General features: G+C 35.3%; 1 protein-coding gene across 3 annotated transcripts in view; it reads right to left on the bottom strand.

Moving 5' to 3' along the window:
• The window catches only part of SHOC2 (SHOC2 leucine rich repeat scaffold protein), a 111,967-nt gene extending 90,791 nt beyond the window's left edge, over positions 1-21,176 (bottom strand). For 2 of the 3 annotated variants that reach the window (XM_082673717.1, XM_082673719.1), the window contains exon 1: positions 21,107-21,175. The gene's annotated coding sequence lies outside the window, so the exon portion shown is untranslated. Of the gene's footprint in view, positions 1-21,106 lie in introns of all 3 variants that reach the window. The other variant, XM_082673718.1, reaches the window with a different exon arrangement.
• Positions 21,177-21,281: the final 105 nt, after the last annotated feature.

The raw sequence follows: 21,281 nt of genomic DNA, 5'->3' as shown, positions 1-21,281 counted from the left end.
CCCACCAGTGGCCTAACACCAAGTCTGGGACCCCGAGGTCCCACAGCCAGAGACCCCAAGACACAGCACCATGTACCAGTAGGCCAGCACTGGCACCAGGACTCAGCCTCATCCACTGTTGGGCATGCACAAGCCCCTAGAACCCCTGGGCCTCAGCCCCACTCACCAGTGGGCCAACATCAGTCCCAGAACTATTGTGGCCCCACAGCCAGCCATGTAAAGACCCAGCCCACCCACCAACAGGTCAGGACCACCCCAGGACTCCTCTGGCCAAGTAGCCAAATGTGCCAGGACCCAGCCCCACCCACCAGCGGCCAGCAGCCTCCACAAAAGGCGGGGCCTGGCAACCAACTAGACTGGGGGCCAGCCATACCGGAGTGTGCCCATAATAGGCAGCCCACCACAACATAACTGCTGACAGAGCCCACAAAGAGGACATTCCTAGGACTTACAGCTCTGGTGACCAGAGGGGGGTGTGCTATTGGGATCCATAAGACATTTCCTATATAAGGCCACTATTCCAAGATCAGGAAATATAACCAATCTACTTAATACATAGAAATAAAAGTAGCAAATTAAGCAAAATCAGGGGAACAGAGGAATATATCCCAAATGAAGGAACAAGTTAAAACCCCAGAAGAACTAAGTGGAGGTATGGAATATACCCAATAAAGAGTACAAGGTAATGATCTTAAAGATGTTCAAAGAACTCCAGAGAAGAATCGATAAACACAGTGAGAAGTTTAACAAAGAGTTAGAAAATATGAAGAGCAACCACAGATGAAAACGATAACTGAAATAACTAATATATTAGAAGGAATCAACAGTAGATTAGATGATACAGAGGAATGGAGCAGCAAACGAAAGTCAGAGTAGAGGAAATCACTGAAGCCGAAAAGAAAAAAGAATAAAAAGAAATGAGGACAGTTTAAGAAACCTCTAGGACAACATAAAGCATACTAACATTCACATTATAGGGATCCTGGAAGGGGGTGAGGGTTGGGGGTGGCGCAGAGAACATATTTGAGTACATAATAGTTGGAAACTTCCCTAACCTGGGAAAAGAAACAGACATCCAGGTCCAGAAAGCACAGACAGCCCCAAACAGGACCAACCAAAAGAGGACCACACCAAGACACACTGTAATTAAAATGGCAAAAATTAAAGATAAAGGGAGAATATTAAAAGCAGCAAGGGAAAAGCAACAATTTATGTACAGGGAACTCTCATAAGACTACCAGCTGTTTTTCAGCAGAAATTCCACAAGTCAAAAGGGGATGGCATGATATATTTAAAGAGATGAAAGAGTAAAACCTACAATGAAGAATACTCAACCCAACAAGGCTTTCATTCAGATTTGGAAGAGAGATCAAAAGTTTTACAGACAAGCAAAAGCTAAAAGAGTTCAACACCACAAAACCAGCTTTGCAAGAAAGGTTAAACCCACAACTAGAAATATGAAAATTACAAAAGGAAAAATCTCATTGGTAAAGGGAAATATACAATAAAGGTAGTAGATCAATAAAACTTGTAGGAAGGTTAAAAGACAAAAGTAGTAAAATCATCTATATCCACAACAAGTAATTAAGGGATATGTAAAACAAGAAGATACAAAATATCTTACACCAATCAAAACAGTAAATGAGAGAGGGGGAGTAAAAATGGAGGGTTGTTAAAATGCATTCAAACTTGAGATCAGAAACTTAAAATACTCACATACATAGGTATAGATTGCTGTAATATAAACCTCATAGTAACTACAAACTAAAAATCTATAATAGATACATACACAAAAAAGAGGAAAGTATCCAAACATAACACTAAGGATAGTCACCAAACCACAAAAGAGCAAAAGGAGGAACAAAAAGCACTACAAAAATAACCGCAAAACAAACAAAATGGCAACAGATAAATACCTATCAATAAATACTTTTAATGTAAATGGACTAAATGCTCCAAACAAAAGACATAGAGTAGCTGAATGGATACAAAAACAAGACCCATATATATGCTGCCTACAAGAGACTCGTTTCAGGTCTAAAGACACACACAGACTGAAAGCTAGGGAATGGAAAAAGGTATACCATACAAATGGAAAATCAGGGTAGCAATATTTATATCAGACAAAATAGACTTTAAAACAAAGACTGTGACCAGAGACAAAGGACATTACATGACGATAAAAGGATGAATCCAAGAAAAAGCTATAGTAACTGTAAATACATATATGCACCCAACGAAAGAGCAGCTAAATACATAAGGCAAATATTAATAGATATAAAGAAAAAAACTGACAGTAACACAGTAATAGTAAGGGACTTGAATACCCCACTTACATCAATTGACAGATCATCCAGACAGAAAAATCAATAAGGAAACACTGGCCTTAAATGACACATTTGACCAAATGGATTTAATAGCTACATAGAGAACATTCTGTGCAAAAAGCAGCAGAATACACACTCTTTTCAAGTACATATGGAACATTCTCTAGGATACATCACAAGCTAGGCTACAAAACAAGTCACAGTAAATTTAAGAAGAATAAAATCATATCAAGTTTTCCAATCACAAGGCTATGAGACTAGAAATCAACAACAAGGGAAAAAAACTGCAAGAAGCACAAACACATGGAGGCTACACAATATGCTACTAAACAGTCAATGGATCATTGAAGAAATAAAGTGAAATAAATAAAATAAATACCTAGAGACAAATGAAAATGAAAATACAATGAAGCAAAATCTATGGGACATAGCAAAAGCAGTTCTCAGAGGGAAGCTTACAGTGATACAAGCATACCTCAGGAAACATTAAAAATCTCAAATAAACAACCTAACCTTACACCTAAAGAAATTAGAAGAAGAAATAACAAAACCCAATGTTAGCCAAAAAAAAAGAAATCATAAAGATCAGAGCAAAAATAAATGAAATAGAGACTAAAAAACAATAGAAAAGATCAATGAAACTAAAAGCAAGTTCTTGAAAAGAAAAACAAAATTGATAAGCATTTAGCCAGACTCATCAAAGAGAGGGCCCAAATAAATAAAATCAGAAATGAAAAAGAAGTTACAACTGACACCACAAAAATACAAAGGATCACAAGAGATTACTATGAACAAACATACACCAGTAAAATGGACAACACAGAAGAAAAGGACAAATTCCTAGAAATGTACCATCTCCCAAGACTGAATCAGGGAGAAACAGAAAATATGAACAGACCAATTACCAGGAATGAAATCAAATCATTAATCAAAAAATCCCCAACAAACAAAAGTCCAGGACCAGAGAGCTTCACAGATGAATATTACCAAACATTTAGAGAAGAGTTAATACATATTCTTCTAAAACTACCCCAAAAAATGGCAGAGGAAGGAATGTTTCCAAACTCATTCTATGAAGCCAGCCATCACTGATACCAAAACCAGACAAAAAACACTGGAAAAAAAAAAAAAAAGATTACACCCAATATCACTGATAAACAGAAGCAGAAATCCTCAATGAATGAAATATTAGCAGACCAAATTCAACAACATATTAAAAAAATCATACACCATGATCAAGCGGGATTTCTTCCAGGGGTACAACGATGATAGTTCATTATCCACAAATCAATCAGTGTGATACACCACATTCAGAAATTAGGGACTAAAAATCATATGACCACCTCAATAAGATGCAGAAAAGCTTCTGACAAAATCCAGCATCCATTTATGATAAAAGCTCTCAACAAAGTGGGTACAGAGGGAACATATCCTAACATAATAAAGGCCATTATGACAACCCTAACATTACACTCAATGGTGAAAGCTGAAATCAGTTTTTCTAAGACCAGGAACAAGACTTGCTGCTTTTACTCACATATTATAGGAAGTCCTAGCCACAACAATCAGAAAAGAAAAAGAAATAAAAGGAATCCAAATTGGAAAGGAAGTGGTGAAACTGTCACTGTTTGTAGATAACATGATATTATACATAGAAAATCCTAAAGACACCATCAAAAAAACCACTAGAACCCATTAATGAATTCCATAAGCCTGCAAGATACCATATTTACAGACAGAAGTCTGTTGCTTTTCTATACACTAACTAAACTATCAGAAAGAGAAATTTAAGAAAACAATTCCATTTACAACAGCATCAAAAAGAATAAAATACCTGGGAATAAATCTAATTAACGTGGTTAAAAAAAAGACCTGTACCCAGAAAACTATATGACTCTGATGAAAGAAACTAAAGATGATACAAACAGATGGAAAGATACACCATGCTCATGGACTGGAAGAATTAATATTTTTCCATACTACCCAAGGCAGATTCAATGCAATTCCTATCAAAACACCAATGGCACTGTTCACAGAATTAGAATAAATAATTCTAAAATTTGTATGAAAACATAAAAGACCCCAAAAAGCCAAAACAATCTTAAGAAAGAAGAACAAAGCTGAAAGTATCATGCTACCTGATTTCAAACTATACTACAAAGCTACAGTAATCAAAACTGTATGGTACTGGCACAAAAACAGACACATAGATCAATGGAAACAAAGGGAGAGCTCAGAAATTAAGCCCATGGACTTATGGTCAATTAATCTACAACAAAGGAGGCAAGAATACACAGAGGGGGAAAAGACATCCTCTTCCATAAACGGTGTTGGGAAAACTGGACAGCTACAAGCAAAAGAATCAAACTAGACTTTCTCAGACCGTATACAAAAATAAATTTAAAATGGATTAAAGACTTAAATATAAGACCCTGAAAGCATGAAACTTTTACAAGAAAACAAGCAGTACACTCTTTGACATCGGTCTTAGAAGTATTTTTTTGTATATGTCTCCTCAGGCAAGGGAAACAAAAGCAAAAACAAACAAATGGGACTACATTAAACGAAAAGCTTTTGCATTAGTGAAGGAGACTATCAATAAAATGAAAAGGCCACCTACTGAATGAGATTAGATATTTGCAAATGATATATCTGATAACGAGTTAATATCCAAAATATATAAAGAACTCATACAACTCAATGCCAATAAAACAAACAACCTAATTAAAACATGGGAAGAGAACGTGAATAGATATTTTTCCAAAGAAGATACGGATGGCCAACAGGTACATGAAAAGATATTCAACATCTTCAATCATCAGGGAAATAAAAATCAAAACCACAATGAGATATCACCTCACACCTGTCAGAATGGCTGTCATCAAAAAGACAACAAATAACAAGTGTTGGAGAGGATGCGGAGAAAAAGGAATCCTTGTGCACTGTCAGAGGGAATATATATTGGTACAGCCACTATGGAAAACAGTATGGAGGTTCCTCAAAAAATTAAAAGTAGAACTACCATGTGATCCAACAATTCCACTCCTGGGTATTTACCCAAAGAAAACTAATTTGAAAAGATATATGCATCCCTATGTTCACTGCAACATTATTTATAATAGCCAAGATATGTAAACAACCTAGGTGCCCATCAAATAGGTGAATGAATGTGGTATATACAATGGAATATCACTCAGTCTTAAAAAAGTATGAAATCTTACCATTTATGACAACATGGATGGACCTAGAGAATATTATGCTAAGTGAAATAAGTCAGACAAAGACAAATACCATATGATTTCACTTATATATGAATCTAAGAAACAAAACAAATGAACAAACATAACACAACAGAAACAGAGTCACAGATACAGAGGACAGGTGGTTGCTTACAGGGGTGGAGGAGAAGAGAAATACGTGAGGGAGATTAAGAGGTACAAACTTTCAGTTACAAATTAAATGAGTCACGGGTCTGAAATGTACAGTATGTACATTATAATGTACAGTACAATTACATAATATCTTTTTATGGTGACAGATGGTAGCTACACTTATCATAATGATTATTTTGAAATGTACAGAAATAGCAAATCACTATGTTGTGTACCAGAACTAACACAGTCCTGTAGGTCAATTATACTTCAAAAACAAACCAAAAAAACCTGAAAGAAAAATAGATCAGATCTGTGGTTACCATAGGGGGAGGGGAGATTAGATGAAGGCAGTCAAAAGGTACAAACTTCCAGTTGTAAGATAAACAAGTACTAGGGATGCAATGCACAGCGTGATAAACATAATTAACACTGCTATATGTTACATATGAAAGTTGTTAAGAGAGTAAATCCTAAGAGTTCTCATCACAGGGAAAAAAAAGTTTTTCTATTTCTTTAATTTGTACAAATCTTTAATTCATATCTATATCAGATGATGGATGTTCACTAAATCTATTATGGTAATCATTTTATGATGTACATAAGTCAAATCATTATGCTGTACACCTTAAACTTACACAGGGCTGTATATCAAGTATATCTTAATGAAACTGGAAGAAAAAAAAGAAAAACTACTGACAAAAGGACAAGTTTTGAGCATAAATTCCATTTCATTATTGGTCTTAGAATTTTAAAAAAAAGAGAGATGTTTATGGCTACAGAATATAATGTATATATTACAATCCCAACAATGCTGTCATATAACCAACAAAAACTGGAGAGGAAATGGACTAAGGTATGCTTACACCTTTATACTGTACGCTTTATACCTTTAAGTATACTTCAATTGTTACAGCTCGATCTATGTCTTAATCTCTTAGCTATAAAAGATGAGGAAATAAGCATAAATATAGATAGTATAATATAGATGAACTAAATACACTCATTAAAGGAAAAAGTCTGATAGTAGATCACAAAACAAAATATAACTATGCATACTAGATTCACCCCACCTCGCCCAAATTTGAAAGAATGAAAATGAAATACAGGCAGATTCTATATGTTCAAAATGACATAGGTATTATATAGACACAAGAATATTCACTGTAACACTATATGTAACAATATATTCAAACAACCTAAATATCCATCACCAAGGGCCTGGTTACATAAATTATTTTTTTATTCAGTGAAATATTATGTAATTATTTAAAAGAATGGGGCAACAACCATGTACTGGTATTAAACAATTGAGATAGTAAAGCATACTGGCTAATAGTAAGGACTCTGCAGACAGACTGCTGGAGTTGAAATTCCAGCTCCACAACTTATTAGCATTTTACTTAAAGTTTCTATGCCTCAGTTTCTTCCTCTGTAAGAAGGGGATAAATAATATTATCACAACTCTCAAGGTTGTGAAGAAGATTAATAATGAATACCAAAATGCTTTTTAGAACAGGGCCTAGAACATACAAAGCACTGCATAAGTATTAGATTAGTTATAGTTAAGTGAGAAAAACCCAGCTGTAGAACAGCATAGTATGCTATCATTTATGCAAAAATTAATATATTAACATATGCTTATATATGTATAAATTATCTGTAGAGGTACACACAAAACTGATAGTGGTTTCCTAGGAAGGGAAACCAGGCAGAAGAGGTTTCAGAGTGGGAGAGAGATTTGCTTCACATGTCTATATCTTTTGGACTTTGTATCATAAGCATATACTGATCAGATAAAAATCAGTACTTAAAAATCAGTACCCTTAAAAACGTTAAGGAATCTAGGATGACTGAACACAATGCTAGTTTTCTGATTAGTTCTCTGACTACTATGCCTAAGGTACGTTTACTCAGATCCAAGGTCATAAATAGCAAACTCTCAGAGACAAATGTATTTCTTCAAAGTACCTATGAAAGTTCAGATATTTAATATGTTACTACATAATATACAAAGGGTATTTATCTTTGGAGACAACACTACGAATACAAATGTTAAAAAGTGTTCATAGCAATGTGCATATAAATAGCAAAACATTAGAAATAACCTACATGTACATCAGTAGTCTCAATAAATTATGGTGCCACACAATGGAGTATCATTTAGACATTTAAAATGACAGCATATACATGCAGTATAAATTTATGTATAAAATTATAACTTTGTTCATAAATGATAAACAGTAAATTATGGACTCTTTCTATACAAGAATACAGATATAGTTCGTTCCTTTTCATTGCTATAATTTGTGGTATGACTACACCATAATTTACTTAATCATTCTCATATCAACTGACATTTAGGTTGCTTCTATTAGCCTTTTTTTTTTTTTGGCCAGTACAAACAATGCTTCAACCAACATAAATCTTCATACACAGGAACCAGTATTTCCATAAAGCAGATTCCTGAAAGCAGACTGTTTGGTCAAATCTAATGTGCATTTTAAATATTTATGGGTAGTTCCAAACTGTCTTCTTCTAAAGAGATGGCATCAATTTATACTCTCCCAATATTGCCAATTATTATTTGTTCTCGTTTTTGTCAATCTGATGTATGAAAAATGATATATTATCTAATCTATACTTCCTTGATTAGTGAGGGTGAACAAATCTTTCCATTCTTTCACTATTTGTGGTATTCAGACAAAAAACAGACCATAGCTACACTATTTTTAACACACATTGTGGTTTAAATTTTTCTTACAGTGCCAATATTTAATAAATGGGAGCTTCACATACAAATTCAGACCTCTACTTTCATTTTTAAAAATTCAAAAAAAGTGGGCACCACTGGGTTAACATTTCTTAATGACAAAAAGCAACTGGTGCTAAATAGAAGTTGTGCCCACCCAGTGCTCTCCAACTTAACAATCTCATATATTAACCTTACTGAGTTCACTTATGTTACCTGCCTGATCTCCTGTAGGAATTTAAGTTTAGCACCCCATTACTATTGAGTTATTTGTTTACATACTAGTTATCAGAATTCTTCCAATGAAGGAGATATATATGTGTGTGTATATATATATACGCATATATATACACATACATATAAATACATGTAATTATATATAATATTTTCTCTCGATTTTTAACTTAATCATATTGTTCATCTATCTATCTATCTATATAAATATATATAAAATCTTAAAGTCTAAAAAACACCCATCAAATGATAGCAATGTTTACCCTTGGTTATTAGGATGGCTTTCACTTTTATTTATCTCTGTATTATTTTTTTAATATATACAATAAGCATTCCCTCCTTTTATAATCAGGGAGGGGGGAAAAGGTATGTTCATTTTGAAACAGAAAATGATAGTTTGGTTATGTTCACTTTTAACCTGACAAAGGATAATAAAATGTACTTATAAAGAAAACCTGAATATATAATACAAGAGGAGCTCAACATAATCAAAGCCCATTTAAATTAGTCTACAACAGCTCATGAGGAACTAAATATATTCAATACTTCAGATGTGAATTGTAATGTACATTGTTTTACAAGAGATATTCAAAAGTACCTGGAGTGATCTGATTCACACTGAAGTTATAAACCAAGTTTTTGAATATTGGCAGTTCAGAAACCAGTCTTTCCCTCCATTTATGAATATTTCAATTTTTATAAATATAAAAACTGTATTTTCATCCAGTCAACATTTTATTTAATACATACTAAATGCTATGCACTGTGCAAGATGCTAAGTATGCAACAATAACAAGGCAAAGTCCTTACCTGTAAGCTCACCAACAAGTGGAAAAGGCAAAAAACATAGTGTGGTAAGAGCTGTTGAAGCACAAAGAGAAGGCACTTAAACCAGCCTTGGAGTTTGGGGGACTCAGGCTTCTTCTTAAAAGAGATAACATCTAAGAAGGAATCAACTAAAAAGAGTGGGAGGGAGTCATGAATCCTGGAATCATCCTGACTCCTCTCTCTCCTTCAACTTTCATATCCTAACAATCACTAAATCCTACCCATTCTTCCCATAAAACTTCTCCTGACTCTTCAACTTCTCTTCATTCTCATTGCCACTACCCTGTTCCAGGGTACACTGAATACTCTCCTCTAATAGCTTTGTAACTGGTCTCACAACATGCACTCCCCATCCTGTCCCTAACCTAACCACTACACTGTAATTAGAGTGATCATTCAAATATTCAAATCTAATCAAGCAACTGTCCAATTTAGAACACTTGGAGGGGAGAATAGGTGGCCCCACAAACACAGCCCTCAGGATAAAATCCAAAATTCTTAGCAATAACTACCAAGCCTTTCAATATCTGGCCCCTGACTTCGCCTGCCATAACTCCAACATTCCCCACCTTGTCCTCTGGTCACATGAACTTCTTTCAGATCCCATAGCAAGTCCTGCTATCTCTTGTCCCCAGGACTTTGCATGAGCTATTTCATTCGACCAGAAACAGGTTTACAGTTCTTCATTGAGCTAACTCCATGTATCCTTCAGATCTCAGTTCAGAAGTCAGGGAAGCCTTTCTTGACTACTCAAAAGCCTTTCTGAATACTGCCTCCCCCCGCTCTGTGCTCCCATTTAAAACTCCCCCATTAGAATATTTTTCACACTGTATCATATTTGTCAGGTTAGTTGTCTGACTCTCTCATTTAAAGTAGTGGGAAAACAGGGAGCCTTCTGTCTTTTTCACAGTTGTATCCTAATATTTATAAATAATACCTGGGAGTTATATTTACTGAAAGAATTATAAATATTTGTTAACTTGGCTTTATCTACCCTACTAAATAGCAGCCTCCTTACAATTTCTACTCTAAAGTACTTTACAACTTCAAAGATACTATTAACTTTTTGTTAAGCACTCAATAAGCATGTATTAAACACTTGCTGAAGACAGTTGAACAATAAGCAAAGACAAAAACCTTGTCTCATTGCAAGTTTTCCCTATACTCTACCTAAAATTAACTCTAAATCACTCCGATTTTTTAATGAATACCTAAAAATGGCAACATTTCAACTATTTTCCTTTGTTTTTAAAGATCTGAAATGCTCCTTACTCTTTTACATAGTTTAAAGGACAATAAACTGCTCTCCCCTCCAAATCACATAAAGCTATATATTTTTGTAGTTCAAAAGTCAAAAAAAGGAATCTTCAAAACTGGAAGACCAAAGATCAAGAAAGCATACAAAATTAACATGTTCAAGGGAATGTTATTGTTCAGAGAGAAATGGAAAAACACATCCTTAAACAGCATGAGTGAACATGAGGTGAGAGTACTTTTCATGGAGGCTAAAGAAATAGCTGTAAATAAAGAAATAAAATGCTCTGTATTAGTCCATCTTAATTAGAATCATGCCAAGAGTGTACAACTCATAGCACCTCTAAATTCATTCATTCAGCTTTTCCCCCCTGTGGTAAAGAGGCAAGATGAAATAGTTTGGACTGACATGGAGAAGGACTAAATTTTATATAGTAGCAAATACATGAGAGTTTTTCAAGAAATCTGGTGTTCTTTCTTATGGGAAAGAATAAGACTTATTACGTAATTTTGATTCTGAGCAAACAAGTTTTAAGCAAAGAATTGAAAATTTGTTTATTCAACCTAAAAGTCAATCCATAATTGAGACTACAGCCCTCTTGTATAACACTTCAACTCACTATATATATATAAATTGCAAGATTCTCCAGCAAAAGAAAAGGCAGGGGTGGGGTAGAAGGGATTTAAATGTCTCAATATGATTAAGATATAATAATAAACATCAAATATCTTGAGCAAACTTTATCTGAAAAACTCTTATGCCACACAATCTCAAAGATTTGCTTGTGAATATTTGTTTAAACTGCCTTTCTTTCCAATGAACTCAAATCGTCACACAGAACCTAAGTATTCCCAACATACACTTTACTCTTCATTTAACATGGGCTAATTGGCAATAAATCAAAAAGCTGGCTACCTAATTATCAGTGTAAAGCACAAGAGATAAAATGTAATTGCTATCTTAGGTTATAGGCACTAAGGTGACTACAGTATTCACAAAGTATTTTCAACTTAAACAAATGATTTTCAGTACTTTTAAGCTAAAAATTAATTACATTTAACTGCTTTGTTTTTGTATGTATAAACCCACACATTCTTTCACTAGGTCTTATCTGATTATAAATCCTTTCCATTACTCATTCTATAAACTATTTTTCAGAAACTGTCAGAAAAAAATATAAACAAAAAAAATTTACTACACATAGCAAGATTAGAAGTGTGGTCTCAAAGAAGGTATCTTACATTCAAGCATCAGTATTTAGTAAGTTGCCATTATTATAAAACAAATAGCCTTTCTCACATTCACAGAGTTCATTTTTGAGATTATTTAGATGAAGACCGTATGTTCAACTAATTATTTATCTAGTCGTCCTAATAGCTGTTAAAATAGGATTTACACCGTGCATTTTGGGCCTTAAAAATATAATCTTGTTATCTCTGTATTACATTTTTTAAAATATCCCAAAGCAAAAAATCCTCCTCATACAAGATAAAAAGAAATACGTTGAGCAACCCGGCCCAATTTAACTTAGGGTTAATAAAGAATTTCTCCCATCAGAAGCTACTCTAAATATTGACAGGCATCCCTCGCTTATAGTTTTGAATATACATTAAAAAAAACCCCACACATCTATTTTTGTAACTTAACACATTAAATCTAACCAGTTCCCAACTGGCATGTACCATCTACTATTGTGTGACTATAACTGCAAAATATGATTCCCACCTACTTTACAGAAGCTGTGATGTAAAAAAATTCTTACACCACAAAGATGTAAATCCCATTTAGTAATGTGCAGGTTGCAAGTGATATAGTACTTAAATTATGCCAGAAAGGTAAAACATTATTTGGCCTTACTTAATTTCAATTACTCTCAGAAGCAACTCAAATATTATCAAATTGTTAGTTATAAAAACTGGATAATGGTATGGTCAGAAAAAAGATGTGTCAATTAATAAATTATTTGTATTTTTAGACATGAATCTACATTTGCAGATCATTCATCTTCAAAGAATTTGAATATAATAAAATATAGCAAAACTTCAATTATATGAAACAATTTCAACTTTCTTTGATAAAACAAAAATCTTCACGATCTTACCACAGGATCATTATTATTATATCAATTATCACAGTGTGTGTGTGTGTGTGTGTGTGTGTGTGTGTATGGAAATGTCAGGCATAAGTGTGCTCCTGTTGAAAAAAGGTCAGATAAGTTTTTTATATTTTTGTATGCAGATAATTAGTTATGCATCAAAGTGTTGACAGAGCTGACTCTAAAAATTATATAGCTGACTTTTAAGGCAAATTTATTGTCATTCCTTTTTCATATCACAAAAATCTTTAAACTGAGACATTTAACTCTAATATCCATTTGCTTGATATTATAATTAGTGTAGATCAACTCAGTCCCTTTTTTAATTAACAAAATAAGCTGGTAAAAGTATGTTTTACCAAATGCCTTCACAATATACTATCCTGAACAATGGATATAAACTAGTGGATTTCATTCTTTATATTTAGTTTCTAATCAGTTTCAGTATCTGGTTCTCACAGTCTGACACAACGCTGCAACGTTTGGGTTGCACAACATTCTAGGGGAAATGTTTAAAATTATTTCCACTGATATATTTAAGTCCTGTACACAAGCATGATGGAAATGTTTACATCAGTTGTCAAACTTTTTAAATAAAAATATTAAATTTTAATAGATTTTTTTTCAATGTTTGTGCTTCAAAAATAGTGACTCCATTTTTAAAAAGTCATTTTTCTCAAGCCCCAAAACAATTCTTGCTTTTCATGCCTTATTTGCAACCTAAAACATTACTACCTGATCTATGTCACTCACTCACTCACTGACCATCATTATATTTGATCACCTTTAGGTCCTTACTGCCCAAAGCCCGACAGTCTCACATGTTTTGGCACTTCAACACACTTTGTTCTTGTCCTAAATACTCATGTTCTGTGCGTACTACTATAAGCTATTATATAACAGGAGGTGGGAAAAATTAAAAAATATTGCAGCACTACAAACCATTTAACATGCTGAGTTTCCACAGTTGCTTAGTGGGTGTTCTGAAACTAGGCCATATTTCTAGTATTAAGAATTTCAAATCCCTACTTCCAAAGTACAGAAATAACTATTTTCAAGATTAAATCATAAAACCTTACTATTTTAAGCTCCCTGGTATATAAGCATCCCATTTCTATGAGTTTAAAACTGTAATTAACACATGGTAGATAAACCAGTATTTGTTTTAGCAACAAATAAGAAATAACTAGCTCTTTTACCTATCCTTATAATACTCAGAGAATTCAACAGGTTACAAAACTAAGACAAAATGCAATTTATATGAACCAGAACTAAAGCCCTTCAGTGAAATATCAAATTCTTTATCCCAGAAGATATAAAAAACAAAGTTGAATTAAATATAATCTATTTCAGGTCACCCAAGCAAAGAAGTAATTATGACCTGCAATCTAATTTTTCCAGTCCAGGTTACCAAGAAATACCAAAAATAAATAAATAAACAAAACTTACTCTCTTTAACAGTTTAAAAGTTGCAGAAATATTTACGTCATTCTGTCATATCGTTGCAACAGGTATGTTTTCATTCAAAACTGATGAAAACATGTTGTTACTCAATTTTACATATTTCATACCTCAGTACATAAAGAAACACATGGTAGGTATAAAACCTACAAACTTTAAGGCAGTAATATTATACTGCACTGATTCAGTACTTTCAGACAATTATTTGCTTCAACTTGGTTTTACTCAGTAAATACTTACAATACCTATTACGTTTCGTCTCATTAAGCGAATCTTCCCAATAACAAAAGGTTAACACATTAAAATTCTTAATTGTATCATTTTAGATGGAAATCTTTCTGAACTATAATACATGCTCCTGTGTCATCTTTAACAAAATTTACTAACAGCAATTAATCTCGTCATGATCCTACATCATTTTTGCTACACTGTTCTCCATATAAAACAAATGACATCTTAAAAAGATTTCAAATGTTTATCCCATAAATTTGCCTTAAACTGCTATATTCTTTTAAATGTGTTATATCTGCTTTTTAAGTATTTTACCCTTGCTCTTATTTTCAACTTTCATGTGGCCTCGAGGAGTACCCCAGTCCTTTTTAAATTTGGTTAACAAACTTTTTTAAATTGTACATTTTAAGAGTTTAGAGAGCCCTCAATTAAGACCTAGGGGATTCTAAGAGCAGGAAATGTGTTTAAGAGCAAAAGCACTATGACAACTCTTTGTTCTTTTCAGTGGCCTGTTTGTTTGGGGGCCCGAGACTATTAATTTAAACTAATTTTCTATTAAGAGCCTACAAAGTCAAGACATTGTATACTGGAGAAATGGTAGTAAAGGCGGCGGACATACTTGATGCTCATCATGAAGCTTACAGTCTAGCAAAAAAACAGACAAACACATCGTTACAAAAATAATTTAGTCTTATAAAAAGGAAATACAGGTGTGGTAAGGGACCTTAAAACAGGAGAACCTAACTAGAGATCAAAGGCCTCCCCAAGGATATGATATGGAGGCCTGAAGGGCAATTATAGGAAGTTAGCCAGGTGCAGAGAGCATGGGGTCGTATCCAAAGAGATGATACCAGAAACGTTTTAGTTTCCTAAAAAATAACCTTGAGATAAGTGAAATGTTATAATATTTATGAGGTAATTGCTAAAACGTGAACATTTAAAAAGGATTTCTCAGATTTCTATAATGAAAATAACAGGAAGAATCAAAACCAAAAAAAAAAAAGCAACACAAGAATTTTTAAATGGGAAAACTATGGCATTTTGGAGGGAATGAAGTTTGGAATGACAAATAAGGTCCCTCATTGTGCCCTCAAATAAGTATTAAATCATCCTATATGAAAAATTACTTAATATTCAAGTTCAGAGAACTTTTAAATCATATAAAGCCATATAAAGACTTCTACCAGGATATAACTGCTGATCATAGTCTGACTTACCTAAAGCAAACAGTGACACTTTGAAATAAGTATGAGAAGAGGTTGTTTTTGTTGTTGTTGTTTTGTGTTTCTTTTGTGCTTTTTTTTGCGGTACGCGGGCCTCTCACTGTTGTGGCCTCTCCCTGTTGCAGAGCACAGGCTCCGGACGCGCAGGCTCAGCGGCCATGGCTCACGGGCCCAGCCGCTCCGCGGCATGTGGGATCTTCCCGGACTGGGGCACGAACCCGTGTCCCCTGCATTGGCAGGCAGATTCCCAACCACTGCGCCACCAGGGAAGCCCGAAGAGGTGTTTTTAATGTTCTCAGAAGAGTACATTTTAAATGTTTGTATAATAAAACCTTACCGTGAGTTCTAAGGAAGGAAATTCATAAATGTTACCTTAACATGATGCATACATGCTGAGAAATATATATTTAAATATGATTTTGAAACATTTTATCATTATCCAAGTTCTAATTCTCAGAATTATTCCACATTAGGCTGATATGTTCTTGTATTTAATTAAAATATTAATGGAAAATATACAGTTAAAAGTTTTAAATAATAATTTGGAGCAGCTCCCCAACATTAATGGAGATCCATAGTTCAAGGCCCAAATTAAATGAGGTACACAAGACAGAACAATCTCTAAAAATGATAACTTTAATGAGAGCCTACTGTATCACTTAAAAGATTAGGTCATACATGGACTCCAAACTGTTATTCCCTGCAGTTCTCCAATGGACCTTAACATCTCTAACTTCTATGCTTTTTCTACCCTCTACCTATCCAACTTATTCCTCAAGAGTTAGTTCAGGTTGTAACCTTCAGTAAGCATTGCTGGTTATACATGCAGTCTGAATCTTAACTCATCTGAGTTCTTCAGTGTATACTGCTATCAAAGCGCTTGTCACATTGTAAAACAATTTACTGTTTGTCCCGTTCATGCAACAAACCGTGAACTTACTGAAAGCAGGAAACATAGTATATTTATTCCTGTTCCCTCACAGTATGGGACACACATGGCACTCAGTAGAAGGTCTATGACATTAGTGAGTATGAAACTAGTTAGTAAGAAGTATTTATAGAACAAAATTTAAAAGTTAACTTAAAGACTATCTGCAAAATTGTGAAAGTCCTGAAAGCAGGAAGGACTGTTGTACAACACAAAAGTGGACACTGAGAAAGCCCAAATTTAACTGATGAAACTAACTCAAATTCTAGACATTACCTGTGTCAGAAAAAGTCATTCTACTTTACCTCAAAGACATCAGAAAAACTAAAAGAAAAAAGACTTATCTGTCAACTGTGAAATTACTTAATTATATTTTCAAGATTTATAAATAGTGTTTGAGGGCAAATAAAATGCTTAAACTGTGTGTTCACAGTGCTATGAACATTAGAAGACAGACATGCCAAAATACTTCATAAAAGTCTTTCAGGTTCATTTCACATAGGGACCAATTATACCCTCTTTTAAGGTCACCTGTAATGTTTTAGCTTCAAGCAATTTGTTCATTCTTTCCGATAAAAAAAACCTTTACCTTTTACAGCATGAACTACTTTTTGCAATCAGTTCTAATCTTTAGAAAAGTTGGAATGAGACATATAGTGTGAAATAATCTAATTAGTTCTTTAAATCTTGATAATGGCAATATCATACTTTCTCAAAAAGCACATATGTTACCAACATCTCAAAAGCTGAAGAGCCCTCTGTAATTAGAATACTCTTTTCACATGTTAGAACTTTGATTTGCTGAGTTAAAGATGATGTGCTGAAAAACTGGGAATCAGGAGAAAATGCCAAAGACAGAAGGAACATTAGTTTACCTTAAAATAATGCAGTTACGTATTTTAGAACATAACTCAGTTTCTTAGACTTATGCATGCTCTTTTCTACCTGCACTGGTTGACAATTAGATTTCAGAACACTCTATAATATATCAAGTTCAAGCACACCATAGGTCACCTTGTAACTCAGAAATTTTTCATATTTTAAAAGTCAGTGTAGTTAGGAAAATACAAACTTTATTACATTAACAGAAAAAAATATTTCCAGAAAGACCTACAGCACACAACTTTGATACAATGTAAAATTCAGAAGACAGGAATAGCAAATTTTACATATATATTCTTTAGCGGGTTAAAGATTTAATTTTTATATTTTACATATATATTCTTTAGCGGGTTAAAGATTTAACTTTTATATATTATTTAGCGGGTTAAAGATTTAACCTTAAATTATTAATTATAATATGCCTAATGTATAACATGTAATGCATGAAATGTAAGTCCAACAATAAGCAAAAATAGCAACCAATTTAGTATCTGCAGTAGTCATTTCTCAAGTACCACATAAAAGTACTTTACCACTCTGCTGCTAAATGACAGCCAATTTCTAATTCATCTATAACAAAGTATTTACTAATTCCCCACTAGTCTTATAAAACTTTGGCATTTCTGTATCTAAGTTTCCTCTCCTAATTGATATAAACTAGTTCAAGAACACTTCCACCACCACCACCACCACCACCACCCCAAAAAAAAAGAACACTTCCACCAAGCCCAAGCTATAGACCTCAGAACTGACTGAAGGACTTGGGGTCAACTTGTTTTTCTGGGGTTTTTTTATTGTTTTGGGGGTGTTTTGGCCTTGTTTGGGGTTTTTATTACTAAAAGCATAGATTCTATGCTTTTCCATTCATGAATGATACATGAATGATATAGTGAACTGAATCCTATAAAGATATAGTCTTTCATTTAATCTTCAACCTCCAAAAAACTTCATCCTTATATCTGTATGTCAGGGTTAGTGTATATTTTTTAGTAAAAAAACACAACAGATTTTGATATTTTTTCTCATAAGATGATATATAAAATCTAAAAACTATTTAAACTGTTTAAAGAACACGTCTTACAGAAATACTAAATTACACAACAGATATTGATAATCCAGCATATGTTTAAAACAAATATGAATGCAATTTAACTGTCTGGATAACAAAGAATTTCAATTTTATTCACGCTTCCCCTCAAAATCCATATAGGTAAGCCAAGGCAAAAAAAAAAACCAGCAGCTATTCAGAAGCCATCTATGAGCATTCCACATAGAATTCCAGTTTGTATCTCTCTTGAACGTGGGACAAGCCCTGTCCCAAGTCACTGAAGAAACAATATTTAAAAAGTATAATTCCATCAAGCATAACAAAAGAATTTATAATTTTAGTGCTCCTTTTGAAAAGTGGAATGTTTCACATTTCTGACTGGTTTCTAGTTCACAAGTTGTTGTATGAGTCTTACTTGCTACAATTATCAAAACACAGCTCTGATCAACTTTCTGAATACAGTAGTTTAAAAACTAAAAAAAAATCCATCTGCAAGTTATTAATGTATTTCTTAATATCACTCTTTAATCCACAACAATTCATAACAAATAAGAGAAAATCTTAAACACTTGAAAATTGTATTATCAGAAACCAGAAAACAAGTGCCAACCTGAGATAAATGTTTTCTTCAAAAACTGAACACTTTGGGAAAAGTAGTAACCTTAGAGATAGACCAAGTCCATATCTCCAAACTGGCATTTCAAGAATACAGTTTTATATGTCAGCTTTATCTTACATTTAAGCCATCTGAAAGTCACAAAACTTAAGACAAAGCCTTTATTTCTCTGCTATTTTTAAATGCATATTCATAATTAAATAAAACTTTTACAGTGTACCTGATTTCCAAATTAGTATTTAAAAGATTTATCACATTCAGTCTGAGATCCTTATGTTGGGAATGGTCATTTACATACTTATTCCTAATAATTCTTGTCACTGTCACATAGAAAACATCAACACTTGACAAATTCAAACTATGAACTAAGCTTACTGAATGTTACAAATTGTACCCAATAGCTACGTCTCTTCAAATACATAGTAACAAACAGTTACAAGGGCTATGGCATGTAAAGCTGAGGGTAGAGGTTAGCAACTAATAAACAGGTTTTTAAAATTAAGACAATCTTTCAGTGTTGATGCTACATTTAGATAAAAAATACTTAGTTACACAAGTGTACCCTAAGATTCTGAAAAACATAACAAAAAATAGTTTTAGATACAATTATCCATTACTCTGAGCAGATACGAGAAAGTGCTGACATTTATGAAGAAGTGTACAAAACCGCACAGGTGTAAGCTTAGATGTAGACTGTTGTTACTTATCGTGAGGGAGGCAAATACTATACAGTCCACATCTGCAACCCAATTTTGCTTCAGCATCCCCAAAGACTTAGAAAACATTTTTTTGGGTAGGTTGCAAAACATTGCTTCCTCTTTTATTCTCATCACCCCCATTATAATACAAAGCAACAGACAAGAAAATCAAATCACCAACTGCAAGGGTTGAAGGCTTAATGAAACACACACACACTCAAAAGCATCTTCTTTTCAACTACCGAAACGGTATTCATTTCACCTGTTTGTACATCCATATTAACACAATTACACAAACCCTCTGTTGATTTTTTTTAAAAAAGGAGCAATTAATGGCTTGGCGTCATTATTCTTCTACCTAGGAAAGGGGGGAGGGGGATGGTACAAAACAATGGATACTGAGGGGCTGGGGAAAAATCGTTTTGTCCTGAAGCCTCTAGCATGGGGCGGGGGGGGGGGGGGGCGGGAAAGAAGAGTACTTTTCCTCTGTCCCTAAAATCTACCGCGGAAAGAGGTTGCCATTAGGCATGTCCAACAGAGCAGTCCTGGATGCCTACAACTCGCTTCACCAAGCAACACACCCAAAGCCGACTCACCACTCTTCAAGGAACGGAGAGAAGACGGGGAGAGCGCGGTGGGCTTTGGGGAAGGGGCGAGGAAAGACTCCACCCCGTAGCACTACCGCCGCGCCAGGGCCCCCGCCAACGATTCACACGCCCACGGGGCGCCCGGCAGCTTGGGCGCGGTGACCCCGGGAGCCCAGTGGAGCAGCACCGTTCTCCGGGCGCCCCCGGCCCCGGTTCTCGAGCCGGTTTAGTCCTCGCCCGGGCGCTGTCCTGGTCGCCCGCCGCCACCGCAGGCCCGGCCCCGGACGCTGTCAGCCGGCCGGCTCGCTCTCGGCGCTCGGCTGTGGGCTCCGCACGAGAGCCGGCTACTAGGGCCCGGCCCTCCCGGAGACAGCACCCAGGAAAGCGGCGGCGGCGGCGCCTCCCAGGGCCCCGGCCCCTCGGGCCTCGCCCCGGCCCCGCCGGCTCGCGCCTGTCAGGACGCGCGGGGCCTCCCCCTATCGACAGCCCGCCCGACCGCCCGACGGGCAGGAAGGAAGGCAGGAAGAACCGGCCAACAGGCACCCTCCCGCCTCAGCGGCCCCTAGTTACCGTCAGAAGCCGCGACTCCGCCATCCTCCTCGCTCGCCCTCCTTCCTCCTCCTTGGAGGCGACTCTGCCCAACCGCCGCCCCCCGCCCGCCCCTCCCCCACTCGCCCCGCCCCGCCCGCCCGCCCCTATACACACTCTCGCTCCTACCGCCCCGCCCCACCCCTCCGGTGCAGGC

Source organism: Grampus griseus (assembly GCF_964374135.1).
Source record: "Grampus griseus genome assembly, chromosome: 16".
Classification (NCBI taxonomy): Eukaryota; Metazoa; Chordata; class Mammalia; order Artiodactyla; family Delphinidae; genus Grampus; species Grampus griseus.
Note: the sequence above shows the minus strand (reverse complement) of the source record. Positions and strands in the feature narration are given on the sequence as shown.